The sequence below is a fragment of the Dasypus novemcinctus genome, chromosome 14, assembly GCF_030445035.2.
Source record: "Dasypus novemcinctus isolate mDasNov1 chromosome 14, mDasNov1.1.hap2, whole genome shotgun sequence".
NCBI classification, from domain to species: domain Eukaryota; kingdom Metazoa; phylum Chordata; class Mammalia; order Cingulata; family Dasypodidae; genus Dasypus; species Dasypus novemcinctus.
The window spans coordinates 9,108,143-9,115,706 of record NC_080686.1 but is presented as its reverse complement, the minus strand read 5'-3'; the positions used below and the strand labels follow the sequence as shown (position 1 = coordinate 9,115,706).

The following is a 7,564-nucleotide window of genomic DNA, read 5'->3' as shown; positions in this document are numbered from 1 at the left end:
GAAGTAAACAAAAAATATTTAAAAAACAAACTCCAACATCAAAACTCTAACTCTGTCCTTTGTCATGTCTTTTATCTGTGAGTCCCCACCCACCAAAGGGCAGGGACTCAACACCCTACTGACATGGCCCATTCAAAGCCCTAATCATACATTAATCACACCCAGGTACAGACCAGTTTACAAACATAATCCAATATCTATTTTTGGAATTCATGAACTATATCAAACTATAGCAATAGAACTAATGGCTGGAATTTCCCCAAATTTGGCCATAGACACCAATCTACATATTCAAAAAGCTAAGTGAAACTCACATAAGATAAACTCAAAAAAAAAAAAAATCCACAGCAAGACACAACTTAGTCAAATTAGAAAACTAAAGGAAAAATCTTGAAAGCAAGGGAGAAACAAGACCTTACTTATTGGGGAAAAGAAATTTGAAGACAGTGGATTTCCCCTTAGAAACTGGTGAACAGAAGGAAGTGGCACAGTATTTTTAAAATACTGAAGGAAAAAAATCATCAATGCAGAATCCTGTATCCAGAGAAAATATCCTTCAAGAATGAAATATCAATAAACCAATATAATCCACTATATAAGCAGACAAAAGAAGATTATATAATTAAAGCAGAAAAAAACACGATACAATTAAACACTCATTAATGATTTTTTAAATCTCTGATTAACTAGGATAAATGGCTACATCCTCAACTTGATAAAGTGCATCTACAAAAGAATCTATAACTAAAATTATGCATAACAGTGAAAGACAAAATGTTTTTCCCCTAAGATTGTGAACTAAGGAATGTGGAAAGGATATTTGCTCTTACCACTCTTCTTCATCATAGTGCTGAAAGCTATAACCAGTGCAATAAGGAAACAGAAATAAATATGAGACATACAAATAGGAATGGAAGAAATGAATTTGCCCCTACCTGCAGGTGGCACAATTGTATGTGTATAAAATCCCAAAGGAATTTAAAAATAAAAAACAAAACCCCTAGACCTAATAAGTGAGTTCAGCAAATTGTAGGATACAAAATCAACATGCAAAAATAAATTATTATTCAATATAGTAGCAATGAAAATATGAACATCAAAATTTTAAATATAAAGCAGTTCATAATTGCTCAAAAATTAAATATTTGAATGTAAATATGACAAGACATGTACAGGAGTTGCATACTGAAAATTATGAAACACTGTTGAAAGAAATCATAGAATTTCTAAATAAAAAAAAGAAAAACAAAGGGGTGCCTTATTGTATCTTATGCAATAGAATATTTTTGTATAATATCATGATGTAAAATGTGACTTCATTTTGAGATCAATCATTCAGCATTTAAAGCAAAAAAAGAATTGAATTTTTCCTGGGGATTTCTTCATTTTTTCCCCTACAATTTATACTTCCCTTTTCCCATTGCTCATAGAGGAAACTTAAGTATAATATTTTCAAAATTCATATCTAGTTTTTTAACTTTGTAGCTTTTTAAATTTTTATAAGACTTCCTCTTCTCCCTTATTCCATCCTCAACAACCTCTAATCTACTTTCATATCTATGAATTTGTCATTTATAGTCACCTCTTTTAAGTGATATCATATAATATTTGTCCTTATGTGCCTTGCTCATTTCACTGAATGGAATGCTTTCAAGATTCTTCTCTATTGTAGTACATCACGTAACTTGATTCTTTCTTATGACCAAATAATATTCCATTTTGTGTAGGTACCACAGTTTGTTTATCCATTCATTTCTTGGTGAACTCTTGGGTTTTTTCCACCATTTGACTATTATGAATAATGCTCCTATAGCTACTGGTGTACAAGTATCTCTTTGAGCTGTAGGTTTTTCATTTTGTTTGGGTATATACATAGAAGTGGAATTGCCAGGTTATATGGTAATTCTATGTTTAACTTTTTGTGGAACTATCATATTGCTTTCCACAGTGGCTCTATCATTTTACATTCCCACCAACAATTCCAATTTCTTCATACCTTCTCCAACACTTATTTTCCATTTATGATGATGTTGATGACGATGATGATAGCCATCTTTGCAGGTATGAAATTGTATTTCGTTGTGGTTTTGATTTGCACTTCCCTAATGGCTAATGATGTGGGATGTATTTTCATTTATTGGCCATTTGTATATTTTCTTTGGAAAAATGTCTCTTCAAGTCCCTTGCCCATTTTTTATTTGGTTGTTTGGTTTTTCATTGTTTCCTTTGATGCACAAAAGTTTTTAATTTTAAGAAAATCAAATTATTTCTTTTGTTGCTTGCACTTTTGGTGTCATATTTAAGAATCCATTGTCAAATCTGAGGCCACATGTTATCTTCTAACTGTTCTACAGTTCCAGCTCTTAGTTAGGTCCTTGGTCCATTTTGAATTGAATTGTGTATATGGTGAATGTAGGGAGTATAACTTCATTCTTTTTAAGGTAGAACTCCATTTTTCCCAGCCTCATTTATTGAAGATAATATACTTTCCCCACTACATGCACTTAGCACCCTTGTCAAAGATCATTTGGCCATAGTCGTGTGATCAATTAGCCGTAGTCATGCAGGTCTATTTTTGGACTTTCAATTCTGTTCCATTGGTTTACTTGTCTATGTTTATGCCAATACCACACTGTTTTGATTATTGTAGCTTTGTAGTACCATTTGAAATCAGGAAGTGTGACTCCTCTTTCTTCTTCCTTTTCAAAATAGTTTTGATTATTTGGGACCCCTAATAGTTCCATATGAATTTGAGGACTAATTTTTCCATTTCTGAAATTAAAAAGCTACAACTTTGATAGGAACTGCAATGAATTTGTGTATTGTTTTGGGTAATATTGGCATCTTAGCAATATTTACTCTTCCAGTCCATGAACATGGGATGTCTTGCCACTTATTTAGGTCTCCTCTAATATTTTTTCAGCAGTGTTTTCTAGTTTTCAGTGTACAAGTCTTTTGTGTACTTGGTTAATTTTATTCCTGGATATTTTATTTTTTATATGTTATTTTTAGTGGAAATTTTTTCTTAATTTCATTGCTAGTATATAGGAACAACACTGATTTTTATGTGTTGATTTTGTAGCAGAAATTCAATATCTTAAATGTAGACATCATGAGCACTGTAAAAGTAAAAAATTATGACAGCTTTCCAAACTTATAATGAAAAGGACACTAAGGCATCCTACAAGTTTTAAATTCCCCCTCTTTGATAATAATTTATGCTGGAAGGAAAGCACCAACAAACAACAAAAAGACTATCAATGCAGCTCACGACAATCCCTTGGCTCTTGGTTTTGTTATTATTGGTATAGGTGATTTCATTGGTTTGTGATCTGGAGGCTTAAACACACCAAGTAAGTCATTGTTTCAACCAAAGATGGCTAATGCTGAGGCCTGCATAGCATTTAATTTGGCTTACGTAAGTCCTGCAGCCCAAAGACCTCATATCTTGTCTATCACCAACTGAATCAAAAAAGTGGGAGAGAGGGCCCATAATAATGTAAAGCATAGTAAATACTAAAGAATTATGTAGGCTGTCTTTTTACTTTAATGATGAAGTCCTTTGAGACACAACTTTTAAATTTTAATGAGGTCCCATTTATTTATTTTTTCTTTTGTTGCTGTCTGTAAGTATGAGTTCTAAGAAATCATTGCCTAACACAATGACTTGAAGATACTTCCCTACATTTTCTTCTGGGTGTTTGATAATTCTGACTATTATATTTAGGTCTCTGATCCATTTTGAGTTGATTGTTGTAGAAGGTGTGAAGGTGTAGGGGTTTTCCTTTTTTTTTTTTTTTTGCAAGTGGGGGTTCAGTTTTTCCAGCACCATTTATTTGAAGAGATGAAAATGATTCCCAACTGAGCAATCTTTGCTCTTGTCAAAAATCAATTGGCCATAAATGTAATTGTTGATTTCTCAATTCTCAATTCAATTCCATTGGCCTATATGTCTGTTCTTCTGTCAGTGCCATGCTGTTTTGAGTAGTGACTTTTTGGTTTTAGTTTTTTTTAAAGGTTGGACTAAATTATTAAGAGCTTCCCCTCACTGCCCTCACAGTCTAGGTCAGCCCGAAGAAGAGAGCCAGGGGCAGGGGCTAGAGTGCTGCTCAATAATACCCAGAAGGGCACTGCAACTGTCTTCCTCATACTATGTAAAGGCAGCTGGCAGGTCCAGCTCCTCATACAGTGCCTTCACCTGGGCCACCTTCTCAGCCTCCTTCTGCCTGTAATTCTCCTTCAGGATTTGGCACTGTTCTGGAGGAGTCTGTTGCAGACATTGAACCACCAGCCAGCCGCATTTGTCTTGGATGTCAGTGCCAACCTTGCCAGTCACACGGGGGTCTCCCAAAAGATCAAGGTAATCATCCTGAATCTGAAACTACTCTCCCATTTCCAGTAGGATCTTCTTGGCATTGGCATGCTCCTTCTCTCCATCAATGCCCGCCATGTACATGGCTGCAGGTACATGAAGGTAAAAGGATTAGAAAATGGTCTTGTACTTGACAAAGGACTTGTATCTCTTTTCAGAGAATCTGCCAAGATCCACATTGCCCTGGGGAGCTGTGATGAGCTCCAGCATCTGCCCAATCTCAGTCTATTAGGAACTCTGCAGGAAGATCTCAGTCAGGTTCAGATAATAGGTCTGCTCCTGGCAGTAGAGCTCCAGCAGATGGTAGACACATGCTTCCAGCAACATGGCATCATTAACAGCATCCAAATCTATGCCTGTCTTCTGATACCAGCAGAACTGCACTCTTAGGTGAGTGGTGAATCCATGATGTCCTCTGCCACTAAGGAAGAAAACTTGGAGCAGTTCCACACACCAGCCCACAGTCAGGACCCAGTGGAGACTATCAGCATCCTATTTCTTTGGCTCCTCCAGCTCCTTGAACACTGCGAGCTCCATCGAATCTTGGTTATACTTGCCTCCAATGATGTTGTACTCCAGGACCTCCTTGAACTGGGCAAAAGCATCCCCTGTCTCTGGATGTCCCAACTCATCCTCGGTCAGCACCTTGAGAATCTGGGAAAAGTGCTGGATGAAATTCTGCTGGATGAAATATTTTCATAAATATCAGATTTCTTGTCTCCATTCATTCTTAGGGAGGTGTGAAGTGCTCTGTTTCTGGATGTTGGTTCTTGCTTCAGTACTGAAGCTTTGTAATACGTTTTTTAAAAGTAATATATTTATTTGGAAAAAATCAAACACTGTAGAGAGGTATAAACTGAAAAGTAAAGTTTCTTAACAGGTTTGATTTTTTTCTGTATTCTGCTAATCTTAACTGCCCTTTTCATAAACTAAAGAACTTACTAAAAGAAGCTTCTTGGTTGCTAATAAAACATTAGGTTCAAATTAAAGCAAAAACTGTTATTGGTCTGAATTTTGTTTCCCCACAGTGCCTAGTATAGCTAGGCTCAACGTTCTTAGTGGCTGATAGAGCCATCAAAAGTACTGTGACTCGAAATGAAAATAAATCTAGCCCAATTAGCCTCTAAATTGCTCCACATCTTTAATTAAGCCAGTTTTATGCTATCCTTCCACTAAACTAGATTAATGCTAAAGATTTAGTAAAAACAAATTGTGCTTCAAATTATGCTATTTAAAGAGTAAAATGTGCAAGAGGAAGCAAGTAGGAGGACTTTTTTCTGGTTTCCTCTGCTTCCAGCTGGGACTATGTTAATGACAATGCTTGAAGAGCCCATCTAAATAAAGTGCCCCAATACAAGTCACCTTAGCATGAATCAGTTTCATGGTCAAAGGTATTATACCACATATTATGAAAATATTATAAAACTGTTTATCAGTGGAAAAGCATTTATATGGGTGTGATACAAAAGATTGTAGCTTCATTTCTTTGTTTACAACTTTTCCAGATCTTATTTTCCACCTTTTATTTCTTTTGCTTAAACCAATTTTATCGATACATATTCAGAAAGCATACAATCCATCCAAAGAGAGCAGTCAGTGGTATTTGGTACAATCACAAAATGGTATATTCACAACTTCAATCATTATTAGAGCATTTTCACTTCTCCATTAATAATAATAAACAAAAGCTAGACAAAAAACTCTACCCCTTAATATCCATTTCTCAATCTCATATCATTCTTTCTGTACATAGCTGCTATTCTTTTTCCATCTTTATAATTTATTTGTTTTTATATTTTGTACAGATGGAGTCAAACAAAATATGGTACCTTTTTTTCTAGTTTCTTTTCACTTAGTATTTTTTTTTTACCCTTAATGGAAATTATTAATACCATACACTACTGTCCATAGTTTGCTTTGGTTGTATTTTTGCCTGATAGTAGCATCTCATAATATTAAAGGTACATTTGTTCTGATTCAAAGAAAAACACTCATATATTCAATACCTATACTCATACTTCACATGAGGTTTCACTTTGTTATACAGATACATGTTACATTTTAAGCTTTCCTTCTAGTAATATATGTGACCTTAAACTTTTCCTTTTAATCACTGTCAAACCAATATATTAGCACAGCTAATTACAAACTTTATGATGTGATTTCACCATTTCTATTCATTTCCAAAGATTTACAAAAAATGTTTTTCCAATTCTGCACAGATTATGCCTCAGCATTCCATCCTTTAACCTCATTCTGTTTTCTGGTGACCTATATTCCAATTATTAACTGCATTAGTTTACATGAAATACATTGTGTAATAGTGTAATCATACAGTATTTGTCCTTTTGTGTCTGGCTTGCTTCACACAACATAAAATCCACCAAGTTCATCCATAGTGTCATATGCATCACAAGTTCATTTCTTACAATTGAATAATATGTCTTTTATGTATACACAAAAACTTGTTTATCCATCATCAGTTAATGGACACCTGGGTTGTTTCAGTCTTTTGGCAATTATAAATAATACTTCTATAAACATCAGTATGCAGATGTCTGTTCATGTCACTACTCTCAGTTCTTCTGGGTGTATACCTAGAAGTAGTAGTGCCAGATCACATAGCAAATCTATATTCAACTTCCTCAGGAACTGCGGAACTGTCCTCCACAGGAGCTGTGCCACTCTACATTCCCATCAACAGTGAATAAGTGTTCATCTCTCTCCATATCCTCTCCATCATTTGTTTTCTGTCTTTTTAATAGTGTCCATTCTAATAGGTATGAAATGATATCTCATTGTAGTTCTGATTTGCATTTCCCTAATTGCTAGGGATGTTGAACATTTTTTTTCTTTTTTTTTCACTGTTTATATTTCTTTGGAAAATTATCAAGGCTTCTGGCCTTTTTTTATCCAGTAATTTGTCTTTATATTTGAGTTTTATGATACTTTTGTATATCATGGATATTAAACCCTTATTAAAAATGTATGTGATTGCCAAATATTTTCTCCCATTGAGTTAGCTGCCTTTTTACCCTTTTGATGAGCAAAAGTGTTTAATTTTGAGGAGGTTCCATTTGTCTATTTTTTCTTTTGCTCGTGCTTTGGGTGTAAGGTTTAAGAAACTACCGCCCACTGCAAAATCTTGAAGATGTTTTCCTACATTTTCTTCTAGGAGTTTTATGGTTGTTG

General features: G+C 34.6%; 1 pseudogene; it reads right to left on the bottom strand.

Moving 5' to 3' along the window:
* Positions 1-4,066: 4,066 nt before the first annotated feature.
* Positions 4,067-5,136, bottom strand: LOC101435620 (farnesyl pyrophosphate synthase pseudogene; annotated as a pseudogene).
* Between the last annotated feature and the right edge of the window lie 2,428 nt (positions 5,137-7,564).